The 16618-nt window shown below is 49.1% G+C and overlaps 1 long non-coding RNA gene across 1 annotated transcript; it reads right to left on the bottom strand.

Annotated features, from left to right (window-relative positions):
* Nucleotides 1–7586: 7586 nt before the first annotated feature.
* Nucleotides 7587–14075, bottom strand: LOC134759666 (uncharacterized). Its single transcript, XR_010136218.1, has 4 exons — nt 13811–14075; nt 13327–13423; nt 10793–10835; nt 7587–10379 (listed from the first exon to the last, which is right to left on the bottom strand). It is a non-coding gene; the product is annotated as an uncharacterized LOC134759666 (long non-coding RNA).
* Nucleotides 14076–16618: the final 2543 nt, after the last annotated feature.

Genomic DNA, 16618 nt, shown 5'->3' with positions numbered 1-16618 from the left:
ATGGTAGCTGGCACTCATAGGCACTGAACAAATACTTGTTGAAACTGACATAAGAAGGTACTTCTGAACCACTAATAGTTAGATCCAATATGCCTGATGCCTTATCTTGCCCCAAGACTTGGCTTGCAGCTTGGAAAGAGCTCTCCTCTATCCTGGTGGGAGGAATTGAGAAGCCAAACCCCTAAGACCCCTAAGAGAAGCCACCCAAGGCCTCTCCCCAACTGTACTTGTCCAGAGGTCGGGGTCCAGGCCTGGCAAAAAAATGTCACCAAGACCGCAAGTGCCCTCCCATGCTTTTGCGCTCCCATCTCCATTGTTTTGAAAGGTCACGTGCACATGCTGTAGCGACAGGGGAGGCTGGGACGTCACACAGCTGGCGTGCTCAGCCCTGGTGGGAAGTGAAGAGCAGGGAAGGAAGGGTATTTGGGCAGGCAACAAACAGCATATGCCATCATTTTGTTTGAGGACAGGGAATAGGTGCTTGGAGAGACTGAGTGGTCTGCTCAATGTCCTACAGTCGGTCAGTGGCAGAGATGGGCTCTGTCTGACTCTAAAACTCTTGTTACTTCCTTTCTATTACCTTCATGGTGCAGGACAAAGGGGTGCACTGCAGAGCATATACGGGTCTACATTTAATATTCCAGCCTAACATAACTACCCTAAGGTGTTAATTAATCCATGCTTGAAGGACATAGTAATCTATTGTCTATTGAAGTAATCAATAGACAAACACAATCATTTCCCTTCAGAAGCTTCCTATGGTGAAAATCCACAACCCCTCTCCTCCCCCACCTCTGACCTTATTATTAACTTAGAATAATAATAACCCTTGACAAACCCCAAAAACAAGAGGCTAAAATTCAATCCAGCCAGAGACCGAATAATCAGTGCAGGACAAAGGGGCGCACTGCAGAGCATATACGGGGCTGGATAGGGCAGTTCAGACACTAGGAACCTCCATGGTAGGGACAGATGAGCATGGCATTTCAGACACAGGCCCTCTGGATTTGTAACTCCTTTGTCTTGAAAATGGACTTTATTGGGTAGGGATGAAATAGGATGGAAAGGAGAGACTATCTGCCTTTATCTTTGTAAAACTTGTATTAATAAAGTATAATATGCATTTAGAAATAGTACACAAATTATAAGAGTACAGCTCAATAAACTTTCATAATAGGAACACACTTGTGTTCAGCACCCAGCTTGAAAAATAGAGTATTACCAGTACCCTAGAAGCCCCTTTCTTGACTCCTTCTAGTCCTTCTATCCCCCTAGCTGGGGGTAACCCTTATCCTGATTAAAACAATTTTGGCTGTTTTGGTACTTTATATAAACGGAACCATACAGCATATATTCTTGTGTGTGAATTCTTTGTTCAAAATTATGGGCTGGGCATGGTGGCTTATGCCTATAATCCCAGCACTTTGGGAGGCCAAGGTATGCAGATCACTTGAGGTCAGGAGTTCAAGACCAGCCTGGCCGACACGGTGAAATCCCGTCTCTATTAAAAATATGAAAATTAGCTGGGCATGGTGGCACTTGCCTGTAGTCCCAGTTACTTGGGAGGCTGAGGCAGGAGAATCACTTGAACCTGGGAGGCAGAGGTTGCAGTGAGCCGAGATCACACCACTGCACTCCAGCCTGGGTGACAGAGTGAGACCCAGTCTCAAAAACAAACAAACACACAAAAAACAAAATTATGTTTGTGAGATTCATCCATGTTGTTGTGTGAGTTGTGGTTCGTTCATTCTCATCGATGTATAGTATTCCATTTTGTGAATATACAGTAATTTATTTATCCATTTTACTGTTGATGGGCATTTTGGAAAATTTTCAGTTTTTAGCTATTATAAATAGTGCTACCATAAGCATTATAAACATGGACATCATTTTGTTGGATATATATTTGGGAGTGAAATACTGGGTAACAGGGAAGGTGTATATTTAGTTTTAGTAGAAACTGGCAAGCAGTTTCCAAAGTGGTTCTATTTGTTTACACTCCCACCAATATGTAAGAGTCCCAGTTGTTCCAAATTCTTGTCAACACTTGATATTATCAGTGTTTTTAATTTTGTCTATTCTATCCAGTGGGTATGTAATGGTATTTCATTATGGTTTGGTTTTCATTTGTATTACTAATGAAACTGAGCACCATTTACTGATTATTTAATGATCATTGGTCATTTACATGGCTTTCTCTCCTAATATTGACCTACACAGAAGGAGAGAAATGAGAAGAGGCCTTCTGAAAATGAAAATGTGTGACCACTAGGTACGTTTGGAGGGCACACCTCTGCTACTTGAAAACCACAGAGAAGCAGACAATGCCTGGGAATGAGGGTGGCAGTGTTATGGGTCCCACTGCAGGAGGGCCAATGAGATACTGATGAGAGGGAAGACCTGTCTTTGGCTCTGGCACTTATTAGCTGCGATATTTTGGGAAAATGCCTCAATTTCCACCTCTGTCAAATGGAAAAAAAAATAATGCCAACTTACAGGGTCATTGTGAGATTTAAATATGGGGTGTGAACACTGTCTGGGACAGAGGTACACAGAGATAAATTATCTACAGTGCCTGGCCCAATAAATGACAGGTATTATTACTGTAGAAGGATTGGGGAGTGAGAACCAGAACAAGTGCCTTATCAGTTTTGCATTTCAGCAGAATGTTGTGACTCACATAAAACTTCCTTTTTTTGCTTAGAAACTTGCCCCTCATACATCGACCCTTGCCTTAAGAAATTAACCAGTCTAAGTTCTTTTCCTGCTTCTGATATCCTGCCCTAAAAACTTCTGAACCCAACACATAGAAATAAAATGAAATGCACTCGTTTCTCCTAAGAAGATACTATTGAAGAATCGTCGGTTTAGTGTTCTCCCTTGCTATAGTAGATAAGTAGACGTCAGTTTTACTTTTATCCTAACAACTTTCTTTGAGCAAGGGCTTTCCACAAATTACATGTTATTCATCTAACCTCACTTCTATCTTCTTTTTTGTCACGAACTTCATTTGTCTACAGGGGGAAATTATCACAGAATTGTCAACAGATGAGTATCAATAAGTCCATGGCCCAAACCAGCCCCAAGGATGACAAGTTTCAGGTCTTGCTAGGCTGGTGGCCTTCAGAAGATGAGCTTTACCTTGGGTCACCATCTGAAAATGTTACAAACTCTATTTTCCCTCCATCCTGACTTTGTTTTCCTGAGAGTTAATTTGGGAGACAGAATCTCCAAAAACTCATTTTGCTGAGAACAGCAGGTGGAGGTAGCCAACCTCTCTTGTTGGGAGCCCAAGACAGGAGGTACAGAAGAAACACACTTGGCTGTTACCAACTTGCATGGGGTCATCTCAGTCCAAGTCCACCCCTCCACAGTCTGGATGCCCACTCTTTGAACGAGTCTCATTGTAACACAAATTCTCGAGCATATCCTACAAAACAGCACAACTCCCCTGAGAACAGTCAGGAATCACAGTGGCCACATTAAGGAACTTGTAATATGACCAAAATTGTCCATCTTAGAGATATCTTAGACCCGAGGTTGATAAACCTTTTCTGTAAAGGGCGAGTTTAGTCAATACTTCAGGCGTTTGGCGCCATATGATCTTTGTAGCAAACTATTGAACTCTGCCGTTATGGTGTAAAAGCAGCAATAGACAGTACATAAACAGATGGGCATGGCTGCGTTCCAACAAAACTTTATTTACAAAAAACACTATGGCTCAGAATTGGCCTGTGGCCTATAGTTTTCTGAGCCCTGTCTAGGGCACCTCACCCACAAGCAACATAATTTTGGCAAAACAGTAAAGGTGGGGCATGGATGAGAATCAAGACCTCAAGGCCCATTTGGAAACCTCCAAATGAATTTTATACAATTATCTTCTGTGATGAAATATGGACATGTTCTCTAGTTTTTGTTTTTGTTTGCATGTTTATTTTCAAATGTGTTGAAGTCTTTCTTTGTTGAAGAGCATAAAAAAAAAAAAAAAGCCATTAAACTTTGTATTTCCTACTAGGGAAGTCCCAATCTACTGATCCAGGGATAAGTATCCTTATTTTACTGAGATGGTCATTAAAGAGCTCTGCCAGACATTCGTGTTTACTCAAAATTTCCTCTGTCTATACCGCCTCCCCATCTTCAGACAAAACAGAAAGGATAAATAGAATTCTTAAGTTAAAGTTAGCCAAACTTTCTAAAGCACTTGAATTTCCTGGGTCCAAAGTCCTGCCCTCAATCTTGGTGACAGTAAAATCAACACCTTTGGGAATTCATCAGCTCTCTCCTTATGAGTTGTAACAGACCTATGCAAATATCTAGGAATATCATATCTGATCCTACACTCTGCCCTGTTAGAAGCAGATACAGCCAAATACTGTAAGAGATTCATACAATAGGCCAATCTTGTTATCAACATCCCCCTAATCAATCAACAACCTGAAACCTCCAACTGGTTATGAACTCCAAAGAGTTATTTTTATATTTATTTATTTATTTATTTTTGAGATAGAGTCTTGCTGTCGCCCAGGCTGGGGCACAGTGGAACAATCTCGGCTCATCGCAACCTCCACCTCCCAGGTTCACACCATTCTCCTGCCTCAACCTCCCAAGTAGCTGGGACTACAGGCGCCCGCCACCATGCCCGGCTAATTTTTTGTATTTTTAGTAGAGATGGGGTTTCATGGTGTTAGCCAGGATGGTCTCGATCTCCTGACCTCATGATCTGCCCGCCGTGGCCTCCCGAAGTGCCGGGATTACAGGCGTGAGCCACCGCGCCCGGCCTCCAAAGAGTTATTTTTAACTCATCAGTGTTTCTCCCATTTCAGAACATTAGGATTTTAACCTGCATTTAAAAAACCACACAAATTACTCAAAAGCATCATCTACTCTCTACAAAAACCTCACATTCCCAGTAGAAATGACAATTCATAGCCCAAAGCAGATTGCTTGAGGTGCAGAGTAAGAATCTTTTGCGGCGTAGACCTCTTTTCCTGGGTAGACAAACAGTTCCAAGAAAGAAAGGGTCACTCGGAGACAGAGACCCTTCTGCCCACCTCTTGTCTGTGGAATTAGGCTTGGTCCTCTCAGACTTACTGACCCTTAAGTGACCCTTCCAAATCCAGATAATCCTCTAAAAGGTCAATCCACAAACCCATCACCATCAGCTCCATCAGAGCCTGAAATTGTCCTGGGCTGTGATGAAGGGAAGCTGGGGCGCTTCAAGATTGTCCCCGCTTCCTCTCCAGTAGTGATGGTCTTTTAGGTCTGGTGGGAGGGTCTGGCAGAAATGCTCAGGCCTGGGAGTCAGGAGGGTCGCTATTCTTTCCTAAGATGGGATTGTTGAAGGAAGAAGGAATTCATTTAGAACAAGCCTGGACCAAAATTTGCTTTGTTCTTTTGAGATCTATTCTACTTTGCAAAGGTACTCCAAAGGGAATGCTAAAAATGGCGCAAGGGTAATGCAAAGGTAATGGAAACATATGAGGGAGGATAAACCCTAGAAAATCCGAAGCTGGTTCCCAGACAGAAGCGTTGACTGCAGGGGAGATCAACAGAGACAAACTTAATCCCTGTCCTCAGAGAGACCTGCCCACTGGGCTTTAGCGAAAGCCTCAGCGCTTTTTCTCTTTTCCTGGAGAATTTTGACAAAATAGCCCTGAGCCCCACAAGGCAGGGGAACAAAAGGTCCTCCCCCAGCTAGACTGGGGGCCTTTGTGAGTCTCACGAGCACTGCATCTGGAGGGGATGAGTAGGGAGGGCAATTGGGAACAGACCAAGTTGTGGGAGGGAGACAGAGTGTTTCCAGAGCCTGAGTGAACCCTAGAGATCATCTAATTTGACTGCTTTGCTGCACAGTGATTGACACTGAGGACCAGAGAGAGAGAGAGCAAGACCTGCTTATGTCCCCTAGGACCCACCACATTTCAAATGCACCACCCCTGATGCCCAGGCTCACCCTCTTCCCAGATCTCAGCCTGAGCAGGGGAGTTTAGGGTTCAGTGTTCGTTCGTTCATTAATTGATGTGTTTATTGAAGAGCAGCTTTATGCCTAGCCTTGTGTAAGATCTGTGGAAGAGTCAGGGAAACTCACCATGTGATCTTTGCCCTCCAGGAACTTAAATCCTAAACACACACACACACACACACACACACACACACACACACGTATGCATACATGAAAACACACACACAAACACATGCACACTTACCCCCATGAACAATGAACTTGTGATAGTGAACAGTACATAGTCTCTTCCATAATGAACCATATGGACAGAAAGTGGCATAGGAGATAAAGCACGAGAAATTGGTGTTTGCCGGGGTAGGGGGTCACTGTAATTCCCTAAGAGCATTTCTTACCCTGTACCTTGATAACAGCCTATTTCATGTGTCTGTCTGCCCAGCTCCCCAGCTCTGGCTTGCACAATGCTAGTATTGTTGAGACTGAGTTGAATTGATTTGAATTGAAATGGGACTTTTTGGGCAGAACTGGGCTCCCCTGTGAGTATGGGACGGAGTCACTGGGGGCTAAAGGAGAGAAATGAGGGGCTCTCTCTGCCTGGTCTCCTGGAATTCAGACCCTGTCGGGAGCTTGAGGCCTTCCTCTGGGATGTCCAGGCTCTAGTGAGCTTCTGGGGAACCTAAGGGCCATGAATCGCAACAGCACCAATCTCCAGACTGCCCTGTGAGGTGGGGTGTGCAGTGATGAGCTTCTCCAGCATAGAGTAGTGAGTGTGACAGGAAGGCACTTCTTAATCATCCACAGAATTGTGGCTGTTCTCCAAGACTTCCACGTCACGAGAAGGAGGAGCACCGTTCATGCCTCATTTGGCAAATACCCAGCACCATGTCTAGCACAGGGCCACAAAAGGAAGAGGCACAGTCCTTTCTCTGTTGGAAATACAAGGAAAAAGTATCTGAAAGTGAAAGAACAAATTGAAGATGAATAATGAGGTGGGCTTTGGCTCATGGGACTGGCCTTGCTCATGGTTGGTGGCAGCAGGACTTTCCCCGCAGAACAGGGTCATCCACCCACACTGGCCACAGAGGTGCCACCAGTGATGCTGCCATCTCCTTAAACATTTGTGGACTCATCTTGGGGACTCATCTTTTGAACTTCAACACATTCTTTTGATTATCCTCAAGATGCAAATCTCTGTCCTTTGTGGGTGAATAGAATTTTTGGAAATTATGGGTCAAAAGTGTCCCCTAGCTGACATAGGTCATTTGATTCAGTTCTGCTCAATTCAACACATAATTATGGGGTGTCTGCAGCATGTGAGGCACTGTAGTAGGCTCTGGGAATTCGATAAACCCCAAATCTGCCCTCTTTGATCTGACAGCGTGGCAGGAAAGATAGACACTAACTGTAAAGATGAGTAATGGCACACGTTGCCAGTGTATCAAAGGGGTGGGTGTTGTGGGAATGCTAACAAGGGCGGGGCACCCAAACAGACATCTGACGTGTGAGCGGCAGTTGGTCAGACAGAAAGGAAGGAAAGAGAGAGAGTGTCCTGGGTTGGAAAAAAAAGCATAAAGGATAACAATACTAGCTATCATTTACTGAACACAAACCGTGCATCAGGCGCTTTTCCAAGTAGTTTAAGTTTGTATCGATGATCTCATTAAATCCTCACAATAAACTTACGTGACAGGTGCCATTATTATCCCCCAAATTATAGATGAGAAAACAGAGGCAAGGACAGAAAAAGCAACTTTCCCAATTAGGAAACAGCAGAACTGGAATTCAAACCCAAGCTCTCTGTTCCAGAGCCTCCTCTTAACTGCTGTGCTAGAGAGCTTCCACATGTGCAGATGGAATGGCACCATTTGAATAGGAATGACGAGAATTCCACTCAAGAGTATGGGGTGGGAGTGGGGAGGTGGGGAGGAGACTGTGGAGGTATGAATTGGTGTAGTTATTTCACGTTATTTCTTTTAGAAATATCACGTTATTTCTTTTAGAAAATAACGTGGCAACTTATGAGTGGATAGATGTAAGTTGTGCCTACTTTTTGACGCAGTATTTTTACTTTTGGAAATGGATCCAAAGGAAACAATCAGAAATGTGTATAAAGGTGTACCATGAAATGACCTAAACATCCTTCAACAGGGGTTGGTTAAATACCTTATGTCACATTTATGCAACTAAATTTTATGCAGCCATTAAAAAGTAAAGATCATGACTGCTCCTCTTGGTTTGTGTCTTAGGCATGCTTTGAAGAAGCATGAGAGAAGTCTGAACAGAAGGGGTTGGGCCCCTCTGTCAGCACCCCTGGGTAGTTCTTGGGGAGGCAGGGAGGCCAGGAAGAGGGGGAGTGAGACTCAGCTCCAAGTAATCCTGATCCAGGGGAAGGGAGGGTGTGACTGGCCAGTGGACAGCCTGAGCTTTGGCCCTGGCTCCAGGCTCTGGGTTTAAAGAGCTTTAAAAGCTTATTAAAAAGGTTCCTTCGACATCAAATGGCTCTTAAAAATCAATATTTTGATGATTTAAGCGCAAGAGAATCAGAAACATATGGATCAAATTGCCCTAAAATTATACACACTTAAAAAAATGTGTTGGTCTTTAGCAAGATCCAAATATTTGAAAAACAGAGACATTTTCCTCATCTCCTGACAGAGCTCTGCTAGGTCAGCTTGAGGAGTCCAGAGAGGTGGTAAGTGGGAGTGGGGTGGGGCTCAGAGGGAGAAGCATGGAAATGCCTCTTGGTGTCTTCCATGTAGACAGGGCTGTGAGGGGCAGCTCTGTGTGTCATGTGCATGTGTGTGCAGGTGTACATGCGTGCACATAGGCATGTAGCAGTGAACATGGGTGCACATTTTCCTCTGGGTCTCCTCATTCTGAGCCCGTGTCCCATAGCCAGTCTCATCCCTTCATGTCTCAGACATACGTATTTGGACTCAATCTAAGTTTTAAAAAGTAAGTTCCTGCCAGGCACAGTGGCTCACGCCTGTAATCCCAGCACTTCACGAGGCCAAGGTGGGCGGATCACCTGAGGTCAGGAGTTCGAGACCAGCCTGACCAACATGGAGAAACCCCCGTCTCTACTAAAAATACAAAATTAGCCAGGCGCGGTGGCGCATGCCCGTAATCCCAGCTACTCAGGGGGCTGAGGCAGGAGAATCGCTTGAACCTGGGAGGCGGAGTTTGCAGTGAGCTGAGATTGCGGCATTGCATTCCAGCCTCAGCAACAAGAGCAAAACTCCGTCTCAAAAAAAAAAAAAAAAAAAGTAAGTTCCTTTGGCACCTCCTTCTGGGTCTGTCCCCTCTCCCCCAGCAGCAGACATGGCACTGTCCATTTCTGGAAGGTTCAGAGGTATCACCTTGCCCAGAGGTGACCAAAGGTTCTTTGGCTGTGGGCTGGTTCTGCAAATGAAACCCTAGGGGTGATGGTCGGTGTATAACGCTAAGACCAGAGCTGCAATGGCTCTGATTCTCCACCATAGAGTGCCAGAGCTCTGGGAGCAGCATTTGAAAACCACATATCTCATCCCCAATCCTCATTTTATAGTGGCCCAGAGCAGGAAAACCAAAGGTATAAGGTTGGGACCAGAGGAAAAGCTGTCACACACGTAAGTCCAGCTCGTCTCAATCCAAACCACCACAGACTCACCCCGCCCACTCCTTCTTCTGTCCTCCCACCCCCTCCTTCCCTCTGCTTGGCATGGGGATGGCAGAGCCCACCGGACCTGAGTTTCAGTCTGGTGGTGCCACATAGTCTTGAAGGTACTCTGGCTATGAGGGGCCGCTCCCATGTTCTCTTCCATCTCTGGGACAAGATGGTGGGGTGGGAGTGGGGAGCTCTGGCCGTTGGAGCCTCTAAGAAGGAGACAAGCCACACCTGGGGGCTGGGCTAAGGCCCGAGGGACTCCAGAGAGAACAGGATTGGGGCCAGCTGGCTCCTGCCTTCAGCCCCTCCAGCCTCTCTGGTTTAGGCCTTTCAAAGGCCTCTCACCTTGCCGGCAGAGGGTGAGTCCCGGGTGAGCTGTGTGCAGGGAGCAGGCGAGAGATCCGTGCCATAAGGGATGATTCTGACTCAGCAGGCCCCTAAGGGTGTTCCTTGGGGACTCCACCTCCCTGGCTAGACCTACTTCTGGGCTGGTACCCAGCCCTCCCCACTGGACCCCTGAGCCTTCACTTCTCTCGTGCCAAAGAACATTCTAGGCCATGAGAATGGCTGGGGGAGCATAGGCCTTTTTCCCAGGGGCCTCCCCAACTCGGCTGCTGGCGCATTAGGCAGGCTGTGTGTTGCATGTCTCCTCCGGTGGCCAGGGAGCCTTGGTAATTAAGTCGATGATTTCCACCTCAATGGGCAGTCTCATTGGCCAGGATCGAGGCTTGGGTCACTCTCCGCATCCCAGGTACACAGGGGCTGTCCAGTCTGAGAAGGGAGATAAGGGGACAGAATATCAGAAACAGAAATGGGGGCCAGATGAATGGGGCAGGGCATCCCAGAGGGGATGGGGCCATCTGCTGGTATCTGAGGCTGGCTGGGCACAAGCCCATGGGACAGAGCGGAACACCAGCAGCTGGCCACCAGCAATGTCCCCGCCACCAGCAGAGTCAAGGGCAATCAACCAGCTGCGTCTGCTGGTCTTACAGAGAACTCACAGCCCTCTCCCTGGACCTTCTTCAGGGAATTCTGGGGGCAGGACAGAGGCTTGGGCTGGAGTGTGGAGACCAAGAAAAAGCTGGGAATGCACTGGGGTTTGGATGCAAAGGCGGGGGGGCCCAAGGGCTTCTGACCACTCTTGCGTGCCTCAGAAAGAAGGGCTGAGAGCTGGTGACAGATACCTGAGGACTGTGGCCACCGTGGCTGGATGAGGTGGTGTGTGTCCTACAAAATGCAAAGAGAAAAATAAGAAGGGAGGTGAAATTCGCTCTTCAACACCAAGGAAAGAAAAGGGAGTGGGAAAAGACACCCAGCCTGGGGTTCCTTGTTCTGGACTTGTCCTACTCCTGCTGCCTCAGCACTCAGCTCCTGGAGGCCCCACTGTGGAAAGAAACAAGAGACTGGAGATGCCGGCTCCCTGGGTTGGACTGGGCAGTGCCTGGGATAACAGCTCCTGTGGGAGTTGGGAGTGCCCCTGTAGCATCTGGTCACTGTGCTGGAGTAGGCTGGAGTTCATCCCCAGAAGGAAGGGTCATTCCAAGCATCCAGTCCTTGCTCCCAGGACTCCCAGTGGGCCACGGAGCTGACACTGGGCCCAAACTAGGGAGGCCCCTTAAGTTCTTAAATGTGTCTCCCGCCTGCAATCCTGCCTCTGCACCCTTGCTCCCCACATCCAAGGCCATCCACCGTCCTAATCTACTGCCCTCCTTGACACAAGTTCCCCTCTTCCCAACAGTCTTTGCTGAATGCTCTCCCACATAGGTGTGGGTTGGGAAGGGGTGAGTGGATCTTGAAGCATGCTAAGGTTTGGCTTAGTAGAGAGGGAAGGGCACTGTCCACTCTGCTCACTCCACTCCATCTCCCCACCTCTTCCTCTCCCCAGGCGGCACTGACATCTGGGTTCAAACTACTCCAGAGCACCAGGACAGCACCTCCCTCTCCAGACCCACATCCCTAACAGCCAGCCAGGTACATGGCCAAGACCAATACACCAGCCTCTTCCTGGATTCCTGCTGCCATCCTCCACTCAGCCGAGCTGTCCACAATCCTGGGATTCATCCTTAACAACAGCCTGGCCCTTGTCCCCCCATGCCAGTTCATCTCAAGCCTCTCTCACTCCCTTCTAAATATTTCTTACATCTGTCCCCTCATCTCCATCCTCCCGGCCCCAGGTCCAAGCTGTCACTGCTCACGTGGGTGACAGCCACATCCTCTGAACTTGTTTTGTCTCTGTGCTTTAGCTTGTGCTTTCTGCACATTTTCAGTCTAGTGAACTTTCTAAAATGCTAAGCTGCTCATGTCTTTCCTCTCTTTAAAGCCCTGGCAGGCTCCCTACTGCTGACCCTATGAAGCCCTGGCTTCTTGGGCCAGCGGACTTTGCTCCCTGTGACCTGGGCCCATCCTTTCTCCAGCCCCTTCTCTGGCCTTTCCCCATGCTCAAATTTTCTATCCAGGCCTAGTGAACTGCTGGCATGTCCCAGGCCTACTAGGCTCTTCCTTACTCCTTTGCACATGCTGTTCCCTGTGCCTGGCAGGCTTGTTCTGGTCACCCCCTCTCTCAGACCACCTATGATCTCTTAGTGAAGTCGTTCCTGACATTCCAGTTCCTAGATCATCTCATCCTGTGCTGGGTCTGAGCATGCATCGCCAGCATTGCTTCTTTGACTCTCTCCTAAAAAGTCTAGTCAGACTCTGAGGCAGGCACTGCATCTAGGAACCAAGCTCAGCCCCTGGAAAATGTCCACAGAATGGAGTGAGTGAATATGTCTAAATGGCATGCATCAGCTGGCCCTCTTTTGAGGTCCCATCAGGTATAAGTCTCTGGCACACCCTGTCTACTGGGCATCTGGTCCTTGCATAATCCACATGCAGCCCAACTGTGGAATCTGATTATTTTTTAAGTTTAGGCTGTTTAGGGTACAGCCCAGGGCTGGAATGAAGAAAGGCTCTGAGCATCCCCTTTCCTCTGTCTTGGAGGGATTTTGATGGACAAGGGCAGCCACACATCTGAGTGGGGGCCAAGGCTTCAAGGATTCCAGGCCTGGCTCCGCCTACCCCAGCTACAGAGCCATTCAGTTCTTAATAGAGTCCACAAATATTTATTGAGTGTCTACTGTGTGCTCCCGCCTGTAATCCCAGCAGTTTAGGAGGCCAAGGTGGGAGGATCGCTTGAGCCCAGGAGTTCAAGACCAGCCTGGGCAACAAAGAAAGATCCCATCTCTACAAATAACAACAACAACAACAAATTAGCTGGGTATGGTGGCACATACATGTACTTCCAGCTACTCATGAGGCTGAGGTGGGAGGATCACCTGAGCCCATGAGGCCAAGGATGCAGTGAGCCATGACCATGCCACTTTACTCCAGCCTGGGTGACAGAGTGAGACCTCATCCCCCTCCCCACAAAATTCCACATGCGCTGGAGGAGAAACAACAGGGAGGCTAGAAGGGGCCGACTAGATTGGTTGCCACAGAGCTTCTTGGAGGATCAGTGTTTAAGCTGAGACCTGAAAGATGGGAATGAGTCAGCCATTCAGGGAGCTGAGGAGAGGGAGAGAGCTCTAAGCAGGAGGCAGCCTGTACAATGGCTTGAGTGATTTTTATCTCTTTCTGAACCTCAGTTTCCCCATTTGTGGTGGGGACCATAATGTTTCCCTTGCCTCCCCACAGGGCATTGGCAGGGTTCAAGGGAGCCATGCTAACAAATAGGACATACCTGTTTGGATTCAGAGGCCGTGAGATTCTGTTCCTGTGTTTATGGCAAGATGGCTGCCCCTTCCTGTTCTCCACAGGGAGGCACCACCATCTATGTCCTGGTTAAAAAGTAAATCAGGGGCACATGTTGTCAAAACTTCCTGAGGCTGTGTCATGAGTAAAAAAGGAAAAAAAAAAAAAAAAAAAAAAAGTAAAGCAGCCTGGGAGGGTCTCCCTTTGAGGCTTATCAGCCTCCCGCTCCTCTGTATGAATATGATAATCAGACTCTATCAGCCCAGATTTTTGAGGAAAGGCAGAGTGTAGGGATCTGAGACAGATGGATAGAAAACACCACCCAGGGGGAATGGGGGGACCGGGTTTTCCCAGCAGTGAGCCCTTCAAGGGGAACCCCAGGCCTGGTACAATGCCTGGCACAATGCCTGGCACAGAGTGGGGGTTCCATGCAGCGTTGATGACAGGATGAGCCAACGTTCCCACAGCCTCACCAGCAGAAGGGAGACTTCCAGGCAACAAGGGTTCCGAGATCCCAACTCCCTTCCCCTCTCCCCGTCTTTCTTCAATTCTTCTGTCGTCTGCCCCCGCTTTTCTTGCAGGCTTTGGGGGGTATTCATGCTCTCCGTTTCCCAGTGGACATGTGGCCGGGCCAGGGGGGGCTGTGTGTGCGTGTGTGTAGGCACGCGGGCTGTGAGGGGGCTGGGGACAAAGGCCCTGGAGTGAGATTCAGGGCACAGCTGAACTGCCCTGAACTCTCCTTTTTGTTTTCAAGGAAATGCATAATCCAAGAACCACCCACGGCCCTGGCGGCTCTGCTAAGCAGGGCTGGAATGTGCTGCCTTTCCCGTTAGTAATTGTTTTTTCTAGTTAGCCTGTAACCCTTCCCCTGCCATTCCCCTGCTGCAGGGGTGAGGCCCGCAGGGATGGATGCCTCAGCTGCCCTCCTGAGATGTCCCCGCACTCTCCACCCCACTCCCACAGGGTTCAGGACCTGGTCCTGGCAGCACCCTCCGGACCATCTGCCTTCGTGGCGACTCTTTCCTCGCTGAGAGGGGCCAGGGCTGCTGGAGACTGCAGAGTCCTGCGTGGGGCCTGCAAATCCTCGTTATGGAGTCTGCGTGTCTGGTTGTAGCCAGGGCTGTGACTGTGAATGGGTGTCAGTGCAAGCTGGTGGAGGAATGTGAATTTGTGTGGGTGGCTGTGACCTGGGATACTGAGGACTCAGAGGGAGAGAGAGAGAGTGTGTGTGGACCCTGTGAACATGGGTACACATCTGTGAAAGCCAGCAAGCATGGTTGTGAATCCAGTTTGTGTGCAAGTGGGTGCTATGAGTGTGCGTGTGCCTGTCCTGGGAAGGAAAAGCCATGTGCACCTGAGCCGACTCAGCACTTTTCTTTCCTGCCCACCCAGTTGAGCACCTGAGCCTTTGCTCCAGGGAGGAGGCAATGCCCTCTGCCCCCGTGTTTGTGTCATTGGCTGCCTCACCCTTACCAGCAGGAGGGGGGCAAATGTGGCACCCTGGGCCCGGTCCCAGTTAGCTGAGCTGTGTATCTTTAATCCCTAGGGATTAAAGAGGTCCGAGGCTCATGCTATTTCCCGACCCCTCCCTGCCAGGTCCTGTCTGGAGCTCTCTGAAGTGGCTGTAGCTAAGGCCAGGCCTCTGCTCAGATGGAGTTGGCCTCTGTGGAGTAAGAAGGGGTACTGGGGTGTCGCTTGCTGCACCCTGAATCCCACCTTCTTGCAGCACTAACTGCTGCTGCCTCATCCTTGGTGAGGCCTGACCTGTGGCCTTTAATTCTTAGTGTGAGCTCTTCCACCCTGAGCCGTGAGGAGTGCTGGGCTGGCTTCAGCACCTGCAATCTCTCAGGGAGGTCTGCCCATCCAGAAGTTGGGGCTCAGGATCACAGAGGGGCTGGGAAGTCAGGAGATGGGGACAAAGCCCAAAGTCTCCCATTGCAGGCCTTGGGGCAGAGGCCAGCCTGTGCCCTGAGCAGCTAGCAGCGCAGCAGTGCCAAGGCCCGGTCCAGTGTGGCTGCTGAACATTTGGTTCAAATCAAAGGCCTTTTCCAGCCAAGAGAGGAATGCTGCCGAGTGGGATTTGGGAACGGGCCCGGCAGGGCGAACACTGCCTTAATTGAGGCCCTTCTAGACTTTTAATTACAAGCAATGTTTTCCCAAGCTTCCTAAATTGACCATGGAGACCTGCTGGTGTTAGTGCCCATGCCAGGGACAGAAAAAAAAATCGTTGTTAAAGCTTTTTCAGCAGGTTTATTTTAGCAAATGTTTTGAGGTGGAAAGGCTCACACAAAGTGGAGGCCAGAGTCATTTTTCTCAGAGGGCCAGGCACAGACACGGAGAGATCCACACCCACAGGTGTGATCAGACACACAGGCGGAACACGCGCACACAGACGGGCACCTGTTGAGAGAGGCACGTGTACAGGCGGAGGACGTGACCGTGGCGTGGCTGCAGAGGCTGTAAACACCAGGCTGGAAATCCAGCTCAAGCACCTGGAGTGCTTTAGAAAGGCAAACACTGTTGGCTGCCCCGCCCGCCCGCTCCCACCTTCACCTCCTCCCACCCTTCCAGGCTGGCTGGGCCTGGGCCTGCTTCGGAGCCCCTGTGCCCTTCACCAGGCCTGTTTACAAGGCCCAGGACAGCTGCCAAAACCTCAGCTGTGTCCCTGTCCTTGTCTGTCTCCAGCGGACATGACTGACTTGGAAGGAAGGCATGCCCTTGTCTGTGGAAGGGGACCCATGTTCAGCACCCAGTGGAATCCTTGGGGCACCTTCTGAGGGAAATGTCTATGGCTGTTCAGGGAGCAGCTGGTCCAGGTTACAGATGCAGAAAACAGAGGTGTCCCTGAAAAACAGACACCCTGGGAGGAAGCTCCCAAAGCACTAGCACTGCTTGTGCACAAGAATTGCCCGGACTCCAGGACTCCCTCAGAGCCAATCTGGATCCCCAGGCGGGGACCTGTGCCCCGGTTTTCTAGCACTGCTCACCATTGCAGCCTCAGCACTGAAAGCCTGAGCTCAGAACCTGTTTGTTTAATAGTGACTGTTCACTGCTGGGCTCTGGGAGCCCTGACAGCTGGAAAGACAGAGCAGGTGCCCCGATATGGGTGATTCTGGAAGCCCCAGAGGGTCCCTCTCTACTCTCTTTTCCTCTTTCCCTGATGTTTGTGGCCCATGTCTGTGGGCCTGGACGCTCAAGCAGCCTCCAGAATCCCTCCCAGTGTTCAACAATGAGCCCAGAAATGGTGCATAGTAGAAATGGGAACAAGTAGGGTGCCTGGA

This window comes from Pongo abelii, chromosome 12 (assembly GCF_028885655.2).
Source record: "Pongo abelii isolate AG06213 chromosome 12, NHGRI_mPonAbe1-v2.0_pri, whole genome shotgun sequence".
NCBI classification, from domain to species: domain Eukaryota; kingdom Metazoa; phylum Chordata; class Mammalia; order Primates; family Hominidae; genus Pongo; species Pongo abelii.
Note: the sequence above shows the minus strand (reverse complement) of the source record. Positions and strands in the feature narration are given on the sequence as shown.